We start from the raw sequence: 27,870 nt of genomic DNA on the forward strand, positions 1-27,870 counted from the left end.
GTCATTAAAATGCCTATCTAAAGTTGGAATAATCATGCATACATTTTTCATAATATATTTAAATGAGAACTTACGAAGCTTAAAGAATACTCAAACAAATGTTATGCTCTCGTGCATGACGTGTTCGTTAAAAATTATGATAATAATTTACACGATTCCATTATTAATGAAAATAATATGTACTATCAATAAAAGCAAAAACTGTGTGTTCGTTATCTAATCATATATTTTCTTCATATCCTTCTCTCTGAATTATACTAATTCGTGGTTTAATCCATGAATAAATTATTGTAATTAATTGCAAACTATCGTTTAGCAATTAATTACTTATAACTAGTCGAATGTGAAATTCACTAAATATTAAATTAATAAAAATAATTTCAGACTCACAGATGCAAACAACAGAGTTCTGAATTACGTTGAACAACAAAGAACTTTGAAATATAGATGTACTCAAGTTATTAGAGTATCTAAATTAAAATATTTTAAACAATTATTGCGCATATTGAATTTTTTAATTTTCTTTAAAGAAATATTTAATAAAATAGTTATGTAACTTTTGAAAACTTCTCTTTAAGAGCACAATCTTTTATGAAACTTTATAAATAAAGATCTTTTTCCAACTTTTATTCCAATTATTTGTATAAACATTTCAAATAAACGGAAATGAAAGATTAATATATTCCGTGAAAACAATAACTAATATATAAATAATAAATTACACTCACCCCAGGTTGCTCCGCTGTCGCCAAATGCCTTCCCAAGCCTTCCCTCAAGTTCCATCGTTGCATTCACAATACACTCGCGAGAATGCAATTAATTACACTTGCGCAAACGCGGTTAATTACAATAGCACGCGAATTAATTAACAGAATATAACAATCGCGCGACACTTTACATGGCACTCCCGAAATTAAAACAAATTAAGATGTAACAAATCGACGTGAACCAACTCTCGTTTATGTGCATTCAATGTATCACTAATTAATTGCTAATTACATATGACGACTCTCCATTGCTTGAACTCAGTCCAACGATTCGCGCATTTTTCTATGTTCTCTGAATCTGAAAACAGTAAAAAAATTATATCTAAATATGTAAATCTAAGAAGTATTCAAAACTAGATATTTCAATGCAAAATATATCTGAGTCAAAGCGTTAAAGAAATTATTATCGCCCCTTAAATATTGCAACTAATTTCTAATTTTTATTCTCTTCGCTTCTCAATTCGATCTCAAACGAGCACATTGCGCGAAATATCCTTTTCAGTAAATAAAGTTTGTAAATAAAGTTGCCTTAATACACCTATGAATCATTAAATTAATTAGCCGCGCGAGTAATTACTCACAAAGAACGGTCGCGTGTCGGGGGGCGACACATAGAGCGGCTCATATCACTACTTGCTTATTTGAAAATTGGTGCGAATGATAGTGTCGTACCTTTGTGGATACGCATAGCAGCACGATCGTACTCTATACTATATATACCTACCTACATAACATATTACACAACAAAACCAAGGCCACGGGATAACCGAATTATTAATATGAATTATAACGCTTTAGAAAACACTTGCGTCGAATATTTCGTCTTAGATTATAATTTCGACGTACATTATCACACATTATATCTATTGTAAGATTTCAATCTCATTTTATTGCATAAATCAATTTATTATTAGTATTTTATACCAAACGTTTTTGTATCTAGAAAAGAATAAAACCATAATGTGATTTCAATAAAACAAGACACTTTTCTTGCACTTTCGAAAATCATGAAAATAAAATTTAATCATCAATTAATTACGATCACTTGCGTTTTAATTATTTAATTAGAATACAACGATCGCGTAAGACTTCACACGAGTTTTTTTATTAAATTGATATTAATCGCATATAATGCATAATCTCGCGAAATACATGAAATATTATTAATCGAAATGGAAAAATAGATTCACGCGTAACGAAAAGATGTGTAATATATCGATTCGGTAATTCGTTAGTTACCATATCTCATTAATCCAGAGAAATACTACTAAATAATTTATGTTTAAATTTACAGAATATTCAACCCGCGATGTAAAATATATTAAAATAAATATCATTATAAAAAATATATATATCGTCCACAGTATAATATCGTTACACAATAGTAATTTATTATTCCCCTTTGTTCTGATTCCGGCTTCGAGAAAATAAATTGCGCGAAATATTTGATAGATAATCCATCGCGCCTCGATGCGCGTCGTTATATTGCGAGAGTTACTACATCGCGCGATCCGACAATTGTTAATGATAATAATCGTGATCGGTTTCAGAGAGTTAATACGACGGAACGACTCGCATTACTGTCTGTTCGTTCGAGCGTTACGGAGAGAATGTGTTTTCAATAAAACAAGAATTTTTCTTGCAATTTCAAAAATTATGAAAATGAAATTTAATCGCCAATTAATTACGATCACTTTTAATTATTAGAACGACGATTGTGCGAGACTTTGCGCGAGTACATTTTTAGGTTAATCGTATGTAACGCTTATAAATCTTACAAAATGCACAAAATATTATTAATTAAAATTAAAAAATAGATTCAAGTAACAAAGAAAAACGAGTAAAAGTATTTCAACAAATTAAGGAAACAATCAGAAGTATAATATAATAATTACATTGATCTCTAAATTACTTTATCTCGTACAATTTTTTTGCCTTCGCTAATATATCTATAGAAAATAATTACTGCAATAAAAAAATTACTGCAATAAAAGAAAATAATTTAGTAAATGTAAAATGTATAGCAAAATTTAAAAAATAGTTTCGCACAGTAATTAAGAGCTCTAATACAGTAATTATTTTTTTCCATGGTCATTTGGACAAGTTGTTACGTCTTTTGAACAAGTTTGAATGAAGATAAGCGTATGTGTGCAATCTCTTGCTACGTACCTGTTCGCTCGAACGTCACGGAGAGAACAGAACGACGAACTTGCGTGTACACCAAGAGCACACGTTAAATAAATCGTTACCGTTACGAAATATTTAATGTTTATAGTTAATAGTTAACATTTTATAGAATATTCGCGCTGAATATTCGATTTCTTACATATTAAATTAATTTCCATATATGGCTTATCATTGCATTTTTATAATGTCTACTTGAAGAATAAGATTCATCTTTGTTTCAGTCAGAAAAATATTTATGACATTTATGTAAATTACTGCTTTTCTCAAATTTATACGTTCCATATGATTTTAATGAATGAAGATATTTGTCATTTTAAATCAAGAAAATACAGCTAAATTACTATGAAGAATGTGACACAAAACTGATTAATTATTCCATTGAACAAGCCCCTATATTACTGTATATAAAAATCCAAAAAGCAAAATCAGTTGTGCAATAAAAATTAGACTCACCTACGCTATATGAAAATCAATATCAGATGATAAATCAATACGCATATAAGCGTGCGTATTATTACGAGCCTGGAGCACGCGAACTCGGCGCATGCAATTTGCTAATTCGCTATGATTTGAAAACTGTTGTGGCCCTGATATTCTCGTGTAAAACCTTTCAATTCTTAATAAATTTTCAGAATACTTTATTAAAGTATCTTTTATATATATCTTTTATACATATATTCAGTTGCTCGGTTAACCGCAAAGCCTGTTGCTGCACTTTACGCATTGCACATCAAATACAAACACGTGGCTTAACAATTGCTGGACTATTTAGAGATAGTCCAAAGCGGAGACGGACTAAGAGGGATCGAGGTCGCGATAGTTTGACGGAGGGTAGATTGCGGCGTGTGGCACAAACAGGAATTAACCTCAACAATTATGCGGCCCTTTGTGGCTAGCAAGGTCAATATCAGTCCCCTACCCCATGTCTCTGCTCATCCATAAGCTCGCATTATCGTTTGGTTGATCCGCCAAAGTACATGGACCGCGGAGTGTGTTAAGATGATCGATCCTGCATACTCCAGTAGTAACATAATACTCGTTTGCTCGCATAAATTACCATATACTTTCAAACGCTGCAGTCGGTTTCGGCGATCACGTTTAATAAGGAAAATAGACAATGATTTATGTGGCAACTGACTTATTACATACACGTACAAAGCGTTTACTTTAACCACCAGCTGTTATATAATTAAATATTAACAAGAACAGTTTACTTTTAACAAGCAGATAATTAACAGTAACAAAATAATGGGCAGCAAGAATCAACTTTAAGTATATATTTAATTACTTTTCTTCATGTTGAATTAAAAAATCATTAAAAAACCATCGTTTAAATATTTTATTAAAGGTTACGCTGTATAAAGAATTGTCTTTTTAAAAACGAAAATTTGCATTACAAGCCGATACCCGATACCACGAAAGTACAACAAATCCATATTAATTTGACTCCGTTTACTAAAGTAAAATAATCATTATGTGTGAGCTTACTCAACTGACACGTTCATGCATATATTGCATTTGCGGACTAACGCGAAACCTGACGCAACGGTGCGTCAAGACATCCTGCTTATTGTGCCGCGTGTATATTCTTCCCGACCCTTGGGTACCACAAATGTTTGTCTCCATCAGGCAAGCCAAGGATCGTTTATATAGCTGGGTACATGAGCATGTTAGATAACGTCGCAGAAATAAATGTCAGTAGTGAATCTGTTGTGCATGGTGTGAACATTTCAGGCAAACTCGCGACGGCGCTTGTCGCGTCTTGCTCATTTATCTTTTATCACGCAGTATTAATGTACGTACATAATTTCCCCGATTTCGTGTCTTCTTTTATTCCGTAGGCGATTTAGAACTTGATAATTGAATTACAATCTTAATATTTAGTATATACGAGAAATATTATCGTGTGAAAATATTAAGATATTTAATATTTCATTAATTTAGAATATAAACGTTAGTTATAATTGATTAATGCGAAATATATATCGTCTTATTGTTCCTTTTTTATTTAACTAAGACTTTAGATTTTATTATGACATTAAATAGGCTTTAAAACTAGATCATCTTAAAGTTTATGTTTCATAAGATTTCGCGATAGCCCTCATCAAGATTTTACGAGCCATCGTACGAAACGTGTTTCCGCAAATCTACCCCATAACATCGTTGTCCACGCATCCGGCCCGTTTATCCGATATCCAATAACGTGATGTATAAGATAACCCCCTCAGAGTGCTTACAGCGAATTTCTCGCCTTATCTTTATATGAACGACTAAATTAATATTGCTTATGTGTCAATATTGAAAATATTTTACGTAGATGTTACCTAAAATACTTATCACGTTTTACAAGATGCACATTTCAAACTACTTTAAACCTTACAATCTTCAAAACTTCTCTCATGCATTAATTATCCATTTTATAACATAAATATTCCGCATTCACGGCTTGTACTCGCAACGCACGTTACTCACGGCTTAAATAAGAGATCGGCCGTCAGCTTGGCGGCTAGTGGCTAGCAACGTGATTGTTAAACGGTTCACGCTGCGTAAGATTAATTGCCGCGATCCGGCAGCGACGATTAATCGTTACAATTTGCTTGAAATTTTCGAGAGCATAGTATAGAGGCGATTCATGCGAACGGTAGCTCAGAATATTGAATATCGAACTGCTACTATCGTAATTCATCCGCTTGACCGCTTGATTCAATCTTTTCTATTAAATGATCTATTATACCGTGATAAGTAATTGCTTGCATTACCGTTTGGTGTAAATCTAAATTTGCAAATTGCTCGTATTCTTGTTTTAAAAAAATTAAATTAATTCTTGATAAAAATTAACTTTACTTTTTAACGATTAATTAGACTAAATTCACTCAATCAATCAATTGATTCAACGCATTGGAAAGCAAACTTAACTGAAATTGTGAATTCAGATCTTTCAGATTTTATTTTTTCGTCTCTAATATAAATTATGTAATAACAATCCACAGTTTTTTTAATTGCAAAAAATGTTTTTCCTCTAATAATACCTATTATCTTCGATGATACTGAAAGGTTAATTATTACCGTACGAACTTAAATTGTAAATTCAGATCTTTCAGATTTTATTTTTTTATTATAAATTATGTAATAAAAATCCACAATTTTTTTTAATTGCAAAAAATGTTTGTGTCCTATAATAATATTATCTTCGATGACAATGAAGGGTTAATTATTACCGTACGAACGTTATACTCTATCTGATGGAAACAGTATAATTATGTAAATTCGTACAGTATTATTGATTAACAGATGCGCCGTATTAATATATCCAATAATTATGTATCTCATTGCAATTATATTTAATGTGAGAAATTTCCCGTATCATGTTCGGATCTACAGCGCTTGTTAGGATTCGGTAATAAGCGCATTTGATGCAGAAATAAGTAATATTTCTGGTTCAAAACTGAAATAACATAACGAAGGATATTTACTCTTCTATCCTCAAGCCACGGGACAGGGTCGACCGTTATTCTAAGATATATCGATAAAATTTTCTCAATAAGGTACCCATGCGCGAAATACGAATCGTTGCGATATTTTTCCTACCATAAATATTACATTAGGGTAATGTCTGCCACATCCCGCGGCAAAGTGCGAATTACTCCCATCAGTTCGTTAAGCACAATATCTTCCGATGGAATAACTTTTCCCCACCCAATTTGCATTTAGAAGTCTGTAACATTGTGATATTGCTCAAGCTGTGCAAACATAATGCTTGCATAAGATTTGATTTCAAAATAATACATTTATTACATGATTAAATTACGTTTAATGTGTAAAACAGACAAATGTTACAATAAAATTTATATATCTTACTTTGTAATGTTTGTATGCAGTAAGAAAGCGAGCAATAATAATTAAATACGATCTAAAAATTAAACATATCGTAATATTATAATATTAAAAATGTTAATATCACATCAACGGTCTATGTCACGGCTTATGTCATAATATTTAATATTTTTGTTATAGACGAGCTTATGTCTCAATATTTTCAAATGTCATTTTGTAGTTTGATAATGTAAGAAAGAAAAATCAAATGTTCATCAGATACAGGATATTTGCTCTTCTCTCCCTCAAGCCATGGAACAGCCAGGGTCGACCGTTATTGTTCTAAGATATCGATAAAATTTTCTCAATAAGGTACTCATGCGTGAAATACATCTCACGATCGGACGACAACGAGAGATAGAACGGTATCGAGCACCTATACTTGACGAGAGCAAACTACGACGGATAACACGCCGTACTCCTACTCTCCATCATTTTAATATTCTCTCACGTTCTGATTCTACGGTGGGCGTATATTTTATCCCGGACCGGCACGAATCACGTTTCGCCTTTCAACGTTGAGCATATCCATCTTACGATAACATATTCCGGCGATATGGAGATTCTTATGCAAAACATCCCCTCGAACGTTCGTTACACGTTTCCACGCATTCGTCTTCGAGAGTGGCGTCACGATGCCAGAGGGATGCACACTCGAATAAAGGATTGGCACGCAAATGAGATGAGCTATCGCGAGATGTAACGCTACTGATAATGAAATTTCAAGAGTCATTTTTGTACACCGTCCCTGTCGCGGCGTAAAAAATACGGTTACTTAATAAGTCCATTAGTCAAGATTAGTTACGGAAAGTTACGGAAGCTAAGCTAGAGAAGAATATTTTGTACATCTCTTGTGATAAGAAAATAATGTTACATGAATATCCAGTGCATATTATTCGAAACAATGCAGAGTGGTGTATAGTAAATTCAAATAAAATTTATATATTGATATATGTTTTTATACTTCCACAGTCACGAAATACTATCGATTTCTACCTCAATATATATATATTAATTCCGAAGTATTGTGATGTGTAATATTCATGAGTGTAATTATCTAACAATAATTATTTATATCGAATGTAGATATACATTACAATTAAGGCATACATATTTATACGGGAAGTTTGAAAACAGATTCAATGCGGAACAAGGAGCGTTACTATGTCATGCTATATTTCATAATTTAAGTAATAATTTATCATTATAAATAATGTGTCAAAAAAAATTACAAAAATGTGTCAAAAATTTACAAAATATCCTATAATTTATAATACATTTATAATATTACTATCACTCAGGTATCTTTGATATGAGAGAATGAAATATATATTAGATAAAATCTGTATTACATATTTTTCATCAAAGTGAAACTTTGGATATAAAAAATATCAACTCTTTTCGGGCAATAAGTGGAATCGGCCATTTGGATTTTTCCGTGAGGTTTTACAGCACGTTCGCATCTTGAAAATGCTATCTCGGATGTTGCATTCGCGATGCTGCGTGCTGTACGTATCCGAAGTGTCGTTCGAGGGGTAGGTCAGTAGTAAAAGCATTTACGTCGGCAATATTGCGGCAGTTGGACGGACGAAACTTCGATCGATGTTCCTCGCCGTCCAGCAACGATAGTTACATCTTATACGAGGTAGTCTAGGTTCATCGTACTTTCTTTTATTCGCGAAAATAGCTTCTAAGTTATAAATGATTGAAAATGAGGGACACTGGCTTTTGTGAGTAAAAAATATATGGCAAAATCTTATTCTCCAATCTATTTTAAATCATAAAATTTACGTTATACCAACATTTTTATGCAAATTTACAAATCCTGAGAATTTTAATATTTGCGATAATATATGGCGATTAAAGTTTTATTGTAGAAAATCGATTTAAAATTCGAAGCTTTTGTATGGAGGATAAAAAAAAAAAACGAGTGTTTTTCGAAATTAAAAGCTTATCTGCTTCATTATGCCAGAAATATAAAGCAACGAGCAAAACGAAGAGATATCGAACATCTATCGTTGTTTTCCGCGTGCGTGCAAAAATCATAAAATGAATTTATTAATAAAAGCCGGTTTTACGGGTTTTGAGCGAGTCGCGGCTGCGCTTCGTTACACAGCAGGAATATATGATGCGCGGGGTGGTGAGAGAGCTGAATACAGCAGAATGGTGTAGTTTATTGCATGGGTGGAGGAATTCGAAACTACGTCATTGTTCGCGAGTGTTCTCAACTTGCCCGCTCTCCCCGTCGTAAAATTCTAGATCCTGCGCTTACGCAATAACATGTACGCAATAACCACGTGCGTAAAACACACCGGATTTCGTAAAATTGATTCAGATGCAGAGATCCATCCTACTAGCATTTTTGAGAAAACGGCACAGGGTGCACTAAGCTTTGTTGCATATCCGGCCATTATTGATCGTACCTATAAAATAATTAAATGGACGGCTTTTGTATGAAAATGACTAATTTATATTATGCATATTATTTTATAATTTCATGTAATACGTATTATTTTATAATTTTATTTGAATGCCAAATGAATTTTTCGCTATCATAAAAGGGACGACTGTGAATATTTGACCACCTACACTCGAAATTGATTTTATCGTAATATCAATGGGCATACATTTTATTTTAAATCGTATGTGACGTTGGATTTATTTTTTGTATGTCTCTGACGTCGTGTTTATACAAGATAATAAGATTTATGGTGAAAGACCGTGGAAGAGTAATTAATAATTTTGAATAATTGTAAGCTATAAAGTCTGTGTATGGTGTTATATCGTTGCGAGCTACGTATGTTCTTTAGTGCATTACCCTTTACAATTTAATTAAAAAAAAGGTTTTATTGTACATGATATCTCTTTGTGATAGAAACACGAGTAAAATATATTTTTTCTGTTGTATTACTACGGTATATTGCTTCAATAAAAAAGTCCGTAACGTTATAGCGTTAAAGTATCACCTGCAACACTTCTTCCATTGAATTTTTTTAGCGACTGATTGATTGATCCCTTTATCACCGTAACTAGATTAATGTATGCATTATCAGCAAGAGATTAAATAATTCATAAGAAAATTTGCCTTTAGCCATATTAATCATTATGACACTTAATGACACTTATATAGTCTCAGAGACCATTATTACAGAGACACTTTTATAAAGCCACATCGTGTTTTTTCCCATCTCCATCATCTTCTGACCTCTCGTATTTTAATAGTACTTAATTACTGCCGCATTAATGATTCCTTGTGTTTTGTGTATGTGTGTCTTTGTCTCCGTCGGATCTCTTCCAACCTAATTCTGCTGCAGCTCTTTGGAACCGTGCCATTGTCCTCAGTGATTCTCAGTTCACGTTTTATCAGTCTGTCGCTGTCGTGTTTTATCAGTCAATATCGATTTTACCTCCATATTTTTATTTTAATCCCGTGCACCTTACGCGTTCGTTAAAATCTCTTCACCGTTCAACGCACATTCGTACACCGGTGTACACGGTTTTTTCGTGTTTATCAGCAAGAACAGAAGGTTTTTTAATATTGCCCAAAGGTATTCAGTTTGCCTGGTATTCACTATTCTAAAAGCTTTTGCATTTAATTAATTTCGCGTCAAGTGATCTGTTGACAATCGTTTGATAATTAAATCACGCGAAGCACCGTCTTTCATTCATCATATTCTCCTTTACCGAAAATGCTCGTATGCAGTCATAAACGCGTGAACACATATATGGATAAGTGGTTACCTGCGGAGGACACCTTGCCCGGAAACGTTCGGGCACAGCTTAAAGCCATTATCGCGGTGTACCTCGTCGTTCGTTCAGTGCGACCATAACCGTCAACGGCAAACTCGGCGTATAACAGATGCGTGTCCGGCGAGTGCGCATATATCTGCACATATTTGCAACTAACCGGGGCGATGCTACGCGAATTTCATTACGCGAACGCACGAATTACTCAGGCAGGCAGGTGTCAGATTGAAATGCACTGGATGACCGAGTTGACCGACGGGCGAATCGCGACGATGATTGCACCGGTTGATTTTCATCCCGCAGCGCAAGAAGAGTTTCATTGCCCGTGCGAACATTTCTACAAAGTAAATATCCCATTTTTGGAAGTTCGATATAATCGATAAAGAGGGTAAAATTCTGATTTTTCACCAAAGAGTTTTTAAATCGATACAAGTATATGTCTTAATCTTCAATAATTCCGGAGTTAATTAAGCTTGAAAGACAATCACGCCGAGAATTTAATTCACAGCATAACTGCTTTATCTTTATAAAAATCACATCTCAGCGAGAATTGTCGGGAATTTCGACCCTGCGACGTTCCACGTTCTCCAATTTATTTGTCTCGGTGGCGGATATTATTCCGGCGAGTCCTCGGAACTCTGAATTCCCGAAATCTTCGGGAGACAAACGCCGGAATCTCACGAATTTCCTCAGCAAGGAGGCAGCCGAAAAACATGCGGCGCCATTATGAGCGTATGCACGCAAACTCCTACATTTTCCCCCTATCTCGTCAACGTTCTTGTTTCTTCCGTCGACGAGAGTGAACTTTGCCACGTCGTGTCCACGACAGATAAAATACCGTCACTTGCGTATTCGTTGGTATTCAAATAAAAGTCAGAGGTTAGTGCGGGTTAGCGTCCTATGCTGCACATACTATCTACTCGTTTCGTTCCATTGAAGATCATTATTATTAACGAACTGTGAAAGACATTGTCTTTCTTGGAACGCAAAGGTATTTTGAGAAAATAGTCGGTCGTATTTTGAATGAGCAAAAAGCTGTCTTTTGAATAAAACTATTATACAAAAAATAAAAATTAGTTGAATAACATAAAATCTCTGATTAAATTTAGATAATGCTAGAATTACCTACGATGGTTGTGGTCCAAGAACCCTTTAGTATTTTCAATATTTTTGGGAAGATGTTCTTAGAGATACGATTATAATTAAATAAACGTTACACTTATTAATAAACGTTACACTTATGAGATAAAATAATGTCTACAATCAACGAGCATTCGCAAGCATCGCACGTATGTATTCATAACGCGAGAGGCGTGGAGTAGAAATAATCTGTGCGTAACGCGGTTTAATAAGAAACGTGAGCTTTGCTCCGAAAAATCTATTCTCTGTGTTTTAAATGAAACTTCAAATGCTCTACTGTTGCGACACTCGGCGAGGAATTTCAACAAACCTCGAAGGATATGATAGTAAGGCGCCATGGATAATCCGCGCCCACGCCGGATTATTCCCACGCCTTATTTTGTTTTCCCTGTATAAACGATACAGTTTAAAATTTATTCGACAACGGAGCTAACGAAAATGTAATCTGTATACTGAAAAAATAAGACGAGAAAGTAACTGAATCGTCAGATGACTAAATTACGATAGTATATAAGATATGGATTTATAGAAAGTATATAACAAAACTTAAGATTCAGATTGCAAAAATCCCATCTGTTAATGGATTTCTACAGAAATCTGTGGGTCAGGAGGATCTCTTTTTTTTTTAAGTTATGTATATTATGATAAAAAGGGGACATTATTCTTTTAGCACCTTCTTACTTCCCTATACTCTCACTTGGACGCACTAAAGAATGATTAGCTTTATGTCCGGAAAGACCACTTTATCCACCCTTAAGTGTCACACGGGAAGATTTAGACCGAAAGATAGCGCGAAAAGAAGAGATCTGCTTCTCGTAATGAGATAAGTTGTTTCATTTGTATTTTACGAGGATAAATGAGGTTTACGAGGAATCCGAATATCATGGTGCATGATTCATTTATTGACTTCGCTCCAAGTTGATTGTATTTCTGACAAAATCTCAACAGTGGATTATAGTAACGGAGACTAGAATATTGCGCTTGTTTAAGCCGGATAAAAAATCTGTCAAAGCTTAAGCGCCAAAAAGACTTCTTTAACAATTTATTAAAATTACAGATAAAGACTTATTGCAAAATACAATATTATTCTTGCGTATTTTATATATATATATATATATATATATATATATATATATATATATATATATAATGCGCAAGAATAATATATGAAAGCTAAGAGAGAATAAGGATTATCTATTCGAGGTTAAAACTTGTATTGCTGTTAAAACTTTATAATAATTTTGCTATCCCCTTTTGAACGAATTAATAGGAAATTACATCATAATATTTCTTTTGGATACTTAATATAATCTTTTAAAAATCTAAGAGTTTACCTTTTGTATCCTTCTTAAGGCAGCCAAGGATATAAGGCTTTGTCCCCTCAACTTTCCATTAGACATTCAACGAGTTGCTACGGTTTTATGAGCAATAAAGGTCATGAGTGAAAAAGGAAGATTTATTCTTTTTAATCTTGTACATAGTATTCTGCCGGTGATAGGAATGACGTTCTTAAGGCATCGATGTTAAAATGCTAAAGTTCACGTAATCCATAACCGTTAAAGTAGCAATGCTGCTATTACTTTCCGTGCGATTAGTTAGGCGAAATTTAAATAATATATCTGCGCATAAATCACAAAATTGTGACTTAAAATTTTCATTAATCTTTGTAAGCTTTAACATCATAAAATCGCATGCTCTTGTGCATTATATATCACGGCCATCCATAAAGAATAGAGACAATCACATAAAATTTTATTATTAGCGTTATCACTAGCATTTTTAACATTATACATTTTCTTTCTATCTAAAATTATATTACCTATATCATCACTTTTTCTTAATATCAATTTATATTTCTATTTTGTGACTATAATATCGAACTACTCCGGTCGATGCCCCAAGCCCGAAGATAAAGAATTCGATCAAAATTTAATCTAGCTTGCAACGTGCCATGTCAATGAGATAATGCACTCGCTAATTTGATAAAAGCTGTGACAATCAACGGGTAACACGCGGCAGATGGAAATCAAGTCCACACTGTGGCAATCTATCTAACCAAGCATCGTTGCTCCGATATCGATCGTGCGGGTAAATAATGTTGATATGCATCAGCGCAAACCTCAAGCAGGTTATACGCGAGCTATTATATTGACGAAATAATCATATAACGATTATTTGAAAAATTATTTTCTTCGCGTAAAAAGGTTACAAAATTCGAGAAGTTCTTTTCAATATATTTTATACGGAAAAATTATTCATACATTAAATTCGCAAACGAATCGACCCATAGCTGTTATTGTCGACAAATGTTAAACAACTTCGGAATTATTATTATTTATATATTTTGACGAATTAATAATGAATAACCTATAATGCACATTTCTATCGATCTCTCTTATTGACGAAAGGTTGATAAATCGTAGGGAAAGCGATTAACTGCATGTGAGTCATTAATTTACTTCCCGAATGAGATTATTGAAAATGATGAACATTGAAGCTGTATACGCCGGAGTTTATTATCAGACTCATTTCCGTGCTATCAAATTTCCATCGATATTAAAACTGGTATATTTTTGATAACAGCAAGCTTTATTCATAAACAATTAAGCGTGGCTTTTGCTAAAGATAATAATTGCAATAATGCCCGGATCTTCATCTTGTAATTAATTAAGTTGAAGTAACGAGCACGAAATATATTTCGCTTTTCCAGACGTAAACAGCAACAATGTTATAATTACAATCGCATCATGAAGTTCCAAGTCTCTTTAGGAAACTTAAGAAAATCGTGATATAATTCAAAAAAGTAAAAACAGATCTCGTGGAAAGGAAAGAGGAGAGGAATAAACTTTTTACCTATTTTAAAACTTTTCATAATGGATAACTTTTACTCAAAACTTTTTCTACTAACGCATGGTTTAAACGTTGTAGCACCTTGGCAAATATCTGAAGAAGTTTTAGAAAAGCAAAGTTCACGAAAAGTGTCAATGTCATTCGTACTTCATCATTTTTTCTTTCATCTCAAGATATATTTATAGTGAAAGATCAGTTTTTTTTAGAAAGTAGAAGAGTTAAGAAAAATTTTATTTTAGGATCGTCATTACTTCTTTTATGCTCTAAAGATATTTTTAGAGATGGAGTTCTCCGTAAAAAGGAATAAAATCCACTAGACGGGTAAACACAACCTCTCTATCGCCGCTTGAAAGTGTAAATCGGAAAACTGGTTCGACCGATTAATTGCGGATGGAATACGGTGGATCAAAAGGGCTCGCATGTCATGAAAATTTCCATAGAGGCATCTCTGAACAGAGATTGCCGCAATACGAGGCGAGCAAATATTTGTTTGTACTCGCGGATGCTGCAAAGCTCGAATTTTCAGGGTGCGAGTACATTTGTGGGGGCAACTTGGTTACGTATCTATCGGTCACACGTGCGCGTGTTCGTGCCATGTACGTGTCAGCGGCTTACAGACTTCCAACGTACCTTGTTGACAGGATCAACCGGCGGCGAAACCGGTACACTCACCTCCCGACTTCACTACAACCATTTGCAACCAACAAAAAGTATTTTTTATCCGTCGAGCTCGATCAATTTTGCCGCGAATTGGTTTATGCGTTCGAGCGATACGATCGTTTTAGCATTGTAACCATCTGCCGAATAGCTCTCATGCAAATTTAAATTAACTGCTCTAATATGAATTCAATAGTATTCCAAGTTAAATTTTGTCATAACAACCTCATTTTAAAACGACGTTTTATATCTCCAAATTAAATTTGGTCATAATTTCATTAAAATTGCTTATTTATATCCTGTAAAAACGTAACTATTTTAAAATATTTGATTATGCGAAAATCTGAAATAATGTTTTATTTTGATTTAACTATTGAATATTAATAAGATTATTTGAATAGCAGAAAAACAATTTTTACAGTTTTAATTATAAAGTGAAAATGAATTATCGATCTCATACTATCTATTTATAGAAACTTATGAATAATTAATTGAACCGTATGTCGAATTTGAACTAACTGCAGGCAAAATTTTACATTAATCTAAATTAATTCCACATTGTGCAGAAAATGTTTAAAGATTTGAAACATATTGGATGTATATGCAATAATACAAAATCATCAATTTGTGCCAATTGTTGCAAACATTAGTCAAGCTATCAAAATGTTTGACGATATTTTAGAGAGATATTTCGTTAATTTTTAACAATCTTTCCTATTTTTATTGTAACATTCTTATATTCAATAATACTATAATTTGGAGAACATAAATTGTTGCGTGAAAGAAACTGACTAGAACGTTCTTCAAGCAATAATTTTTTCTTATTATCTCTGACCGACGCAGGTGCGTTTATAAAGAAGTACCTAGTGTACTTTCTAAGAGGAATGGGATATGCGAGCGAAAACAGAATTTCGTAAAGTTTCCAAAGTGCGACTTGCTAACATAACACAACTGAAAGTTCCTCCAGAATTTCGGCGGAAGCTTCCATCGCGAAATTTCTTGCATCTACTATTAAAGATAAAAGGACGGATGTAGCAATTCATCGAGTGATTTTTAGTGAAGACGTACTCGTCTAAATACAAAAAGAGATTTTATAAAGCAGCTTTTATAAAGTAGCTTTTTATTACGATTTTTGATAAAATCTATTTTATAAAATATGTATAATATATACATTGCAAAGATATCTTATCTTTGTAGAAATCTTTCTGGTTCAATTTATTATAAATTCGATTATGATAAAGGAAATAATATAATTTGATTTTAAATCTCAAACGTTTTCGAAAAAGACAATATTGTCTTCGATATTAAACGGAATCTATATAAAAGCAATATGCTAAATTTAATTACGATAAATACGTCACTAAAACATGGTTTCTCTTTATCCATGTCAACTTAAATTTTATAGATAGTCGCGAGTTTATATATTATTCTGACATTCGCGAAAGATCGTCTATCGAATAAACGAATAAAGGAATTAAATCAAAACTATAATACATTTGCCTTGTTTGGGCAAATAAATTTCTGTGCTTTACGAACACTTTTAAAAAATTCAAAGGAAACATAATGCAGATCCTGAAGCTATATTTACTCACTCGGATGCGGTAACATTTATTGACCATTTCGTCTTTCCGTTTGTATGCATAGAACAGCCCTGCTTAACAGGACGATCGCGTAAGCCGTTGAAAAGATTCCGAAAGCAGGTGCTTGCGCCATTCGCGACGTGCATAAGAAAAATGCGCAAGAATTCTCTCGGGAAAATGCTTTTGCATTAACTTTTTGAAACGGGATACCGAGAAAGAATATCATCTTTAAAGATATACTTCTCCTCAAAACAAGCTTCAGCAAATGATAGAAACCTAATGTATTTCGCATCGTTTATTTATGCATTTAAATTTCTTGGTTTATTCGTAGTATTTGAGTTTTTTCGAGATATATATATATCTATCAAAAAATATACATGTGTAGTGCGTATCATTGTTTTATTTTGATTGATTATTGGAAAAAACTAAAGTTTTTACATTACGAAATTCCGATGCATTGCCACTCGATTATGCTGCACACACTGTATCAAATCCCGATGAAATCCAATCGGGATGGATTTTGTAGGAAGGACCACAGAATTTCGACTAAATCATTCGTGAAAATATAATTCGACGAGCTGTATTCGAAAACGCGCGATCGAGTGATGCCCGACACGCCGGGCCGGTCGCTTTAAGTATTACGGCAGTCAAATTAATGGTTCGTAATTTAACGGTTTGTAAGTGCGAACGCGCGTAATGAAAATCAATGGCACGTGCCAGACGCGATACAATTCTATTGTAATCCCGCGTGTCTCGCGCGCCGTTCTACAAAGCTTTCACACAGCTTGAATAGAAAACACTCGTCGGGGGCTTTTATTTTTCACGGTAATAGGATATCCTATTTTTCGTTATAGAATTTTTCCCGACCAAAAATATCGGCTAACGACGTAACAACGTGTTTCTACGCCGCGCAGTATTCCAGGCAATGCTGTTGATACACGGATTGCAACAGGAAATTTCAGTCGTCTATATATAGTAGAAATGTGGCAAACTTGGAACCATCCTGGAACCGTCACATGAATTTAACGACATTTTATACGCGGGATTGTAACTTTATGTCTTTTAAATTCAATCGGAAATTTGAAAGTTATCCTAACGCATTTATATACGCGGAAAAGAGAGAACGTTGTTCAAAGTTTCTTCCGCTCCTGAATTCGGCGCGCGTAATGTATCGTTTCGATTATTCGAAACAAGCGCACACGTGTTCGACGAATCGACCCGATCTTACGAGGGTTGTCGAAGGATTGTCGTTGTTGTCACGCTTCTAAAGGCGCCTGGAAGTAAGCTCGAGCATTAACCCGATAATGACGTAATTAGTTCCGAGATAGTCCGCATCAGTTATCGATAATAGCGTCATTCGTTTAGTACACCGACATGTATTTACCACTTTTCTTCTTTCTTTACTTTCTTCCTTCACTTCCCAGACGTTACACTTTAAAGAAAGAATGCGAATTTATATACAGAATTTCTACATTCCATGTATAAAACATTAAATTCACGTGACGATTCGAGGAAGATCGAGATTTATTCATATTTTATTTATATGATAACACGAAAGAAAATACAGATATTTTGTCATAGAGATATGATGTAATATTTGAAATTCTCTACTTTCACACACGTTCAAGTTATTTTCATACAATTATAATGAGATCTTTACTGCACAACTGATTTTGATAAAATGATATTTTTCTCTGACATTTTCTCTAATATTTCTTTTCGATATGCATTCTATTACTTTTTTAGAAAAACAAACCGTAAAAATATTATAGAAATATATCATTTGCACAATACGTTATCAATTTACATGTACGCACTAATTGCGCACACATAAAAATAATCCATTCTACATTGCAGCCAAGGAAAGCATTTATTTATTTTATTTTATTTCTCCTAAGTAAGTTTGCATACACCAAAGAATATTTTCTTACTAATAGCTTTCAAATATCTTGACACAATAAGTCTTTGAAAACTAGAATATTGTTTCGAGTAAATGTAATGCTTATAATGACTTTATGGTATATAGATTTGCGAATTAAGTATTTGATAAGGTTATGTATCCGCAAATCTACTATAAAATTATTATAAGCATTACATTTACTCGAAACAATATGCTTTTCAAAGACTTGTGTCAAGATATTTGAAAACTATTAAGAAAATATTCTTTGGTGTAAGCACAAACTTACTTAAGAGAAATAACATAAAATAAGCAAATGCTTTCCTTGACTGTAGAACGATTATTTTTTTCTGTGCGTCGTCTCAATCGATAAGAAGCAATGTAACCCTTATACATTTAAAGTAGAAGCTCTCTTATTTTATTAAATATCTATGTCATGTGATCTACCATCGATTTATAAGAGAAATTTGTAAGATTAATCGATGTCGTTGTTACTCTTCGTGCCGAGAGCAGAATCGAACAAATTCTTCACCGCCAGTCTATCGATTATAACAAAGGATGGATCTTCGGAACACAAGAACGCACGTGATTCTGCTGCCTCGGCATTAAGAGGCCAATGGCATTATTCTGCGCCTTGCAGAGTACTTCTGAAATATCGCAACAAGGATACATGATAACAGATAAATGGAAATCCGCGTTCGCCCCTCGCATGCGAATCCGAATCTTAAATAAGGAACGCGATCGAGATATGTTACGGTCCATCGTAGCTGCATAAATATCCCCGGCGAGCCACGCGAGAGACCGACTTCGGGATATTACCCGTCAGATTCATCCGAATCCGCCGTAAAATGCGGGGGCGGCCAACCGAAAATGCATTTCGCGATCGTTGCAACACGCAATCCGCAGATGGTGACAAAAAAAAACAATGCACACGCAGGCTGGTGGTGGATTGGCGCGCGTGCTTAGCGTAGCGTGCGATACATTTACCAACTTAAAATCAATTTCATCCCGACCATATTTATCTTGACATTTTGTTTTAACATAAGGTTCAAGCAGCAATAATCTCTTTTAATTTTGAGCAATTGAGGATTCAGAATTTTCGTAGATCAAACTTCCACGACTGAGGTCTATTTTTATCAATGTAGATTAACTTTAATCTCGGTTAACTTTTATCTTTTTCTAAGAACTAGAAAAAGATAAAAGGTAAGTTAAATCGAGATTGAAGTTAATCTACATTGATAAAAATAGACCTCAGTCGTGGAAGTTTGGCTTACGAAAATTTGTAGATTAACTTTAATCTCGGTTAACTTAGTTTTGATCTTTTTCTAGTTCTAAGAACTAGAAAAAGATAAAAGGTAAGTTAAATCGAGATTGAAGTTAATCTACATTGGTAGGATTGGACATGAAATGCATATATTGAGATTGTTACTCCTAATAATTTCGGGTATTGGACTTCCTTTCTTACGTGGAATTTTATTTGGTACACAAACAACAAAATATTTAATTATAATATCATTATAATATCAATTTTTAAAAATGTTTTAATGTTAAAAAACATCGATTTCGGATTTAATCGTGACATCTTGGTACCAGATGATGCGCGCGCGAATTTATCCGGCCACCCCGTATACTCGCAAAAATCTATGCGGAGATTCTCGGAGCAAAAATTCCGGGGACTCGCGTCCGAATCCAAGCTGAAAAGTCGCTCGGAAGCGCGAGACACGTTTCGCAACTGCGAGAGAGTATTGAACCGGAGTCAAATCCGTCTCCGAGATTGTACACCGGGCGAGATGCACCTGTCGGCGTTTCCGTTTGTCTTCGACAACGACGTCGAGATTGTCAAGAACGACATGTCGGAGCGCGCGCGCACGCCTGGCGCAACGACGACGTCGAATTGTCGCGAGCCGAAATAAATGCCGGCGAGCAGTTATTCGCGAGCATCGCAATGTGGAGAATGTACATTGTACTCACCTTCCCCGACGCCCCACCATCTCGCGTCGCGCCCCTCGTCCTGCCGCTCCGCTCCGCGCTCCGCTCCGTTCCGTGTCGTCGCTCCGATCCCTCGTGCAAACGCGTGACGCGTCCCTCGAGGAGGCGCCGATGATTAGGACCGCTTCAGGACCGTTTAAGTCTCCGGCAGGCTGATTCTATGCGGTGACGCCGACGCAACGATCGTCCGCCGCTTCACGCGGCACCGCCGAACGTTACTCGCCCGCCATGTTGGATGCGCGTCGCGTAACCATAACGCTTGAATTCGAATCCGCGGCAACTTCATTACGTCGCGGCCGGGTCGCTCGCCGCCTACGCAGTAGTACGCCAGCGGGGGCTCGAGACGCGCCGCGATGCCGGTCACTGTTGAGGCGCAGGAAACGGGTAATTGTCGATCGGATTCCCGAATTGATACCGATTGAGAACTCACCTCGCTCCGATCAGTAGTCGCTGAAGTCCGCTCCGTCTCCGACGGCCGACCGGACTCCGCTTTCGGTGCTTGCCCTCCGTAAACGCGGCCGAGGGAGCGCGGGAGACGCGACGCCTGGCCATGTTGGAATGCGTGTCGCGTAAACGCTTTGACGCTTGTATTCGAATCCGCGGCAACTTCATTGTGACGCGGTCACTCGCGACGATGGACGCCTACGCCAGAGGGGCTCGAGACGCGCCGCGATGTCGATCACCGTTGAGACGCAGGAAGCAGGTAATTGTTGATTCCCGAATTGATACGAGAACTCACGTCGCTCGATCAGCCGTCGCTCGTCTCCGGCCGCGGCGGGGCTCCGCTTCCCCCCGTAAACGCGGCGAGGAGCACACGGGAGACGTGACGCGACCCGCTCGACCTCCGAAACGAAATACTCGTACATATAACGCCGCGCAGTAGCCGAGCGACCGTGCTGATCGAGAAACGGAACGTGCGGCAATAATAACAGAATTAACGTGGAAAAATGGGCTTTGAGAGTGAAACGCGGTTAGTTGTGCGTGAGTTAACGCTGTGTAACATTTATTTAATAATTTAATCGCGATTTATAATACGAATTATAAATCGTTTCGGCTCTGCATCTTCAGCGACTCGGTGATAGATAAATTAAATAATATCATGCTCTCCAATGAGTTTAATGTGAATATTTAAAAATTAAGCGTACAAAAGATAGTGTAATTTATAAGCGTACTGTTAAATATCGAAGAATGAAATTTAAATCGGTACCTTGAGTTAGTACATTTTGTGATTTAACCACCATGTATGTCGACATTTATTATTTTAACATGAAACAGTATTATTTCAACTTCATTGGTTCAGTTAAATTAACGATATATATTTTTTTAGCAGTGGCCACTTATGGGAATGGCTAAAAATTACTGAAATTGGGTATAACTTGACACTACAAATTTAGCCGTGAGAGGAAATATACCCTCGAGGAAACAGAAAAATTCCGCCAGTATTTATGGTCTGCAAAATATTCGGACTGGAAGTGAAAATTGGGACTAACCGGCAAAGAGAGGTGAAATCCGTTAAAAAACATTGCTGGCGTAAAAAAAACAGCTCGGATAAAAAAAACGAACAGTCTTTACGTCGCCAACATCGTGTCGTTATTTTAGATACCCCGCATATCGACAGGAGCATTCGGAGGGAAAAGTATAACCAGCTTGACGCGTTGCGTACCGACGCGTGACATGGGTTTTTGACTTTCCTGCGTAGTTGAAACACCGGCCGGCATAAGTGAATAGTATTCGCGACCGCAGCTCGTGCATATTTCCAAAATACACCGTTCCTGTAACCCCACAACGAACTTGAGTGCAACCAGCTCGGCCGTCGGGCCTGTCGTTTTCTCACCTACTCAATATCTCAGGTATTTCAAAAACATGTCTATTTATATTGCAAATTCCATCGTTTTTTCGGCCATTTTTGCCTCGAGCCTCGTCGTTCGTATCGCGCCTACGGTCTGGAATCTGCCCCGGGACCGGAATTTAATCTCGTAAAAAGGGGGGCACGCGTGGGAGGCTATGGGCCGGTCTCACAGTCTCCGATTAACGTGATTCTCCGATTAAACTCACTCTTCGTCTCTTTCTAGGGGGATAGTTAGAAAGAGATGCAGAGTGAGTTTAATCGGAGAATCACGTTAATCGGAGACTGTGAGACCGGCCCTATCCTCTATAAAGGCGGCGACGCGGGACGAGCTATGAAATCTGCGGGACGTGACGTTGATTATTTCTGCGAGTCGGACGCGCCGTCGAAAACGTCTCTGCCACCGGTCAATACGTTCAAATCGCCGTCGTTTATGACGCGTGTTTAATTAGTAAATTTTAATAGGGGAAGTCGTTTCGGGGGTGGAGGGAAAGGGGGGAATGCCGCGGTGCCGCGATGCCGCCTCTCATGGATTATCGATCGCGCTTTTATTTTCGCGAGTTAAACGAGGGGGAACGACAACCCGATTGACGAGAACAAAGAGTGCGGTCATAAAAATTTCCCCGACTCCTCTCACAACGCGAAAGACGCGTATTCGCGTCACCGCTCTGTGTTTGCGATTAATTCACAAATATTAATCCGTATTATTAATTTACATTATATATTAATTCAGTTCGTGCATGTCGAAATTTTGATTCGCGAGCGAAACGCTTTCCCGTCTCTGTCCTCCCCCTCCCACTGGATGAAAGACGGGAATACAAAGTGCTGATTTAATTAAATTATTAGTCTAATAATCGTATACGGAAACGCGAAGCTTTAATCACAATGAATAGATCGGTGGTGGCGCGTATTCGCCGCGGACGAAAGTATTTTACGCGCGGCAGCGGCATTAATTCAATTGCATCGGGACAGCAAATTCAATAATGAAAATGTTTCACATGCCGGTTAGAGTAAATACGAACGCGGGATTATGAATTAACCGGGTAACGAAATATAATATAGTGTTATTGATATACATCGGGGTCGCGTAATGCCGTCCCTAGCTGCCGCGAATTATCGTTTAAAAGATGGAAAATCGCAAAATTTATTATACCAGGATATATCTGCAGAATATCGACACTGACGATTAATCGTACTAGCAGTTGTGTACGGGCATTATTTCATCCGATTGACAATCCGTTGTTCTTTCCCGTCGATTTAATTGACCGTAACTGAAGTCTCGCGTCCAGTAAATTTTTATTTAAAAAAAAATAGGGATGTCGTATTCTGCATGGCTTCTCGTCGGTCGAGGCTTCTGGCGTGTATCAGAATTTCACGGAACGATTGGACGAAGTTGGACGGATCAAACTCGACGGGAAAAAAAATCTAAAACTTGGGACACAGGCACGTCCAACGTGAAAATAGATGTGTCAAGTGCGACATAAATACCTTCACCGCGCGCGAACGGTCAGCCGATAACCGCCTATTTTTAGTTCTTATTTGCAGGCGTCCCGCGCATAATATCGATATTGCAATTTCTGCCGGCACAAGATACTAATAGCTGTTTTTCTGCGCATCTACATATCGATTCTCGGACATATACACGATGCCACGATGCCAGAAGATAGTAAAGTTGTGTAGATAGAGGTATAAGAAAATTTGTGTTTGCTGAATCGCGAATAATTTCGCAAAATAGAGAGAAAGAGAGAGAGAGAGACCTTTTTCTACGTTTTCCCAGAATTGTGCGGGAAAGATAATTGTACTAAAAACGACGCGCGCTGCAACTGTTCAATCTAAATGCTAAAAAAGTCATTGCATTGACCGCAGTCGGTGCGGTTCAATTATGAACAATTACGGCAAAATTGCATTTGGTAATTACATGCGTAATATGCGAATAACTTGTTTCCGATTGACCTGAGTGCAACTTAAGTTTCAAATGCACACCATAGCGTTCGCATTTGAATTTCTAACACGGGGAGAAATTTGAAACATAAAAAAATTTAATGATAGCAATTTTCATGAATTTCCACGATTGTAGAAAGTCTGCGTATTAACTAATTAAAGAGCAAACGAGTTTTCGTGTAATGCGAGTCTGTTACTCTCAAAATTCTCGCAAGAGGTACCGGTATCTTATAATAAGCTTAAATAACGAGGTATGCTATTATCACATGCCCGAATTAAGAGATAATTGTTAAGAACTTTTAGAGCATAGGTACTTGGAGAATCCATTAGTGTATAAATTTCGAAATATTAATAGTCTATATATATATATATATATAAATTTATTTCTTTTTAAAATATAGAATATTATATAATATAAATATAAAATGTAGAACATAGAATATATATATATATATATTCTATGTTCTACATTTTATATTTATATTATATAATATTCTATATTTTAAAAAGAAATAAATTTCGAAGTATTATTATTCTATATTTTCATATAACTTTTAAATTCCACGTAATAGTTTAAACAAAATATTATTTCTTTTATTAGAGGAAGCACGAAAGACGGTTAAATTAGTTTATTGGAAAAAAAAGAATCTTGTCGTATCTGGTGAAAGCATTGTATTTTCAACAATGCAAAGTGCTTTCGACTTTGATTTCATTTTACGATTTTCATTTAACGTGGAATTTTGCCGAGCAGGATGGTTTTAGCTTAGGAAAAAGTTTACTATTTTATTTAAATACGTTAATTGCATTTTAATACAGCTCGTCTTTGTTAGATATTATTTTAGATTTTCTTTTCGCGGCATTTCCATATTGGCTCTCACTACCCGCGTATTTTTGCCTCCAGTTTACGAATCGCCGTGTTATTTCTAAATTAAAAGATGTTGCCGCTTAATATCTCCAAAACGAAGTTAATGTAGCATGCCGAACTAGATTCGTTGCATCGTAATTGAATCTCGTCTCTCTGGTCGATTTTATCGAAAAATTTAATGTAAAAGCTTTAAAATAGAAAAGAACTTTTGCATTCGAATAGCCTTGTTGCAGCGCGTTGTTTTTAGTCCAATTATCTTTCCATTGCAGAACTTCTGTTACGCTGCGTCCAAGTATATTGATGCATATCACTGAAATTCTATACCGACGACGCGACGTGGGATCCACCGTTTGTTTTACTACTCCACTCTGGTCTGGTTTATGCGCTGTGGCGTCTACTACTACTACTTCGGTTTACGAACTCCGTTAGAAACGATTAGCAGAATAGCTCTTCTGCGATACGAACTGTTATCGATTAAATGTATATTGATTCTAGCGCTGCTACAAGGCGCGTTATAATAACGGCGCAATCTCTTGGCAGACTGTTTGTCGCAAATTGCAACATTAGTCCGCAACTAGCTTTGACGTAAGTTTTAATGGGACTCTCCAATCATATCTACTTACATGTTTGATAACGACGCTAGTAGTCGCGAACGTTAAAGTCGCGATGTGCACTGCACGGACGATAAACGTATATTATAATTTATTTATATACTATTCTAAGTTTTAGCGAACAAAGAATTCTAAAGTTAATAAACAGAAACCCAAGTAATTAGAATAATTTTTTTTAAGACAATCTTTTTTACGATCTAATGCACTGTATCGTGGGTTTATTTAGTACAGATAACGATTTTTCATCCTAAAATTTATTCAGTTTTATTTTTTTCGTGCGTGTTTGTTCACCCTGCATTTTTCACGCTCGATAACGCATAAAACTGATGCGCTACTCTTGTCGCCGAAGTTTACGCAGTCCGATGGATACGGAATTCTATATCGGTGACGATACTTTAGATACAGAAATGGTCTGCGCAGCTCGATGCAACGTTCCATCCTTCAATTGACTCGTTGCGAATCCATCTTTGCACATTCACGTACCGAAATACGCGCGGCTTCAATGTTTCTTTCTGTAGCGAATATTTCCGTACGCCAATGCACAATAGTCCTCGCAACAGTCAACATTTTTTTCGGAGCAACTCTGAAAGCTTACCCGATTCTATTTCGGCAATCTGGACACCCATTGCCTACCTGCAATATTGTTGTTGTTCTACCCGTCGCGCTCCTTTTTTTCGAGTTCCATTTGTGCTTGTCACGCACTGTCAAAAACACGTCCGGAATGAAATTTCTATCACGTTCTTTATTCCATCGAGAACATACATCCATTTTAATTTTACCTCGAGCCTTTGATTCTTCCCCTTTTCCCTTTTATCTTGTTTTACCTTCATTTGTTCAGTTTTGATAGATGAAATCGGCATAGGAGCAGACGCTGTTTGATGTCGACGTCGCACACGATTTTTAGAAAGGACAATAAACGGCGTCAAAATCGTGCAGTATTTATAGCCTCTATCAGATTTAAAACTATGGAGATTTTTTTTTAAACGTCGTGCCATTTATTAGCGTTTGCAATTTCTTAAATAATACAATCGTCGACTTATCTAATAGTTGTCTAACAAAAATAACAATAAGCGATTGTTGTGTGCGTATTATTTGGAAATGAATGCATACTGCCTGCGTAGGATTTGCAGCACGTATCCTGCACATGTCGCCGTATATGTATAATTTCATGACAATTTCTCGTTTTCCTCTAGAATGAACATTACGATCGATACAACTTCTATGATAATACGTCCCAATGGTCGCACTGTACACGAAATTGTCTCTACAACAATGTAGGATATTAGGCCTTATCCGCGTTACATTTCGTTCCGGGTCATCAGTCCGATCTGTATACTTAATAACATTTTTGAAGAGATATTTCCGAGGAGCCTGGTACACCGTATCAAATTTCTTCATAAAAGAGACACGAGAAAGCTGAAATAATTACTTGTCTTTTCGAATACTCTCTGTATTTAACTGTACGTCGCTGTAACTTTATGCAAGATAAACAAACGAAAAACAAATTTAAAAAAGGCAAATTAAAGTGCAATTTCTGTCATGATAAAATAACAGTTTTGTGTCTTGTGCTCATACTCAATTTTGCCGGCCTTGCCAAGCTGTCGCAACAAAAGGCAATTAACTTTATTACTTCGCCCCTCGTCGACGCTGCACTTTCTCAATTTTCCCCTCACGGAGATTTCCGTTTAGCCGTTTGGAGGGCGGCGTCACCATTAAACTTACTTTTCTTCTACGCGAGTGAGAGCGGACGAGAGCCTGCCGGAGAGGCGGATATTGGAATCGCGATATTTTCATTCGCAAAAATTCGAAAGGGAATATGTCCTTCACGGAGGAAAAGTCGTCCGTTCGTGAAGTGGCATATTCCAGAAATGATGCTGTCGTGGCATACGAACTTCGAATTTTCAGATTACCAAAATCGTT

General features: G+C 36.1%; 1 protein-coding gene and 1 long non-coding RNA gene across 6 annotated transcripts in view; one reads left to right on the forward strand and one right to left on the reverse strand.

The window, feature by feature from the left end:
- Positions 1 to 27,870, forward strand: part of LOC139818617 (uncharacterized) — a 168,555-nt gene that overhangs the window by 53,055 nt on the left and 87,630 nt on the right. The window lies entirely within an intron of this gene.
- On the reverse strand, positions 729 to 20,844 carry LOC139818618 (uncharacterized). The gene is made up of 2 exons (XR_011733461.1): positions 20,670 to 20,844; positions 729 to 1,065 (listed from the first exon to the last, which is right to left on the reverse strand). It is a non-coding gene; the product is annotated as an uncharacterized lncRNA (long non-coding RNA).

Source organism: Temnothorax longispinosus, chromosome 9 (assembly GCF_030848805.1).
Source record: "Temnothorax longispinosus isolate EJ_2023e chromosome 9, Tlon_JGU_v1, whole genome shotgun sequence".
Classification (NCBI taxonomy): Eukaryota; Metazoa; Arthropoda; class Insecta; order Hymenoptera; family Formicidae; genus Temnothorax; species Temnothorax longispinosus.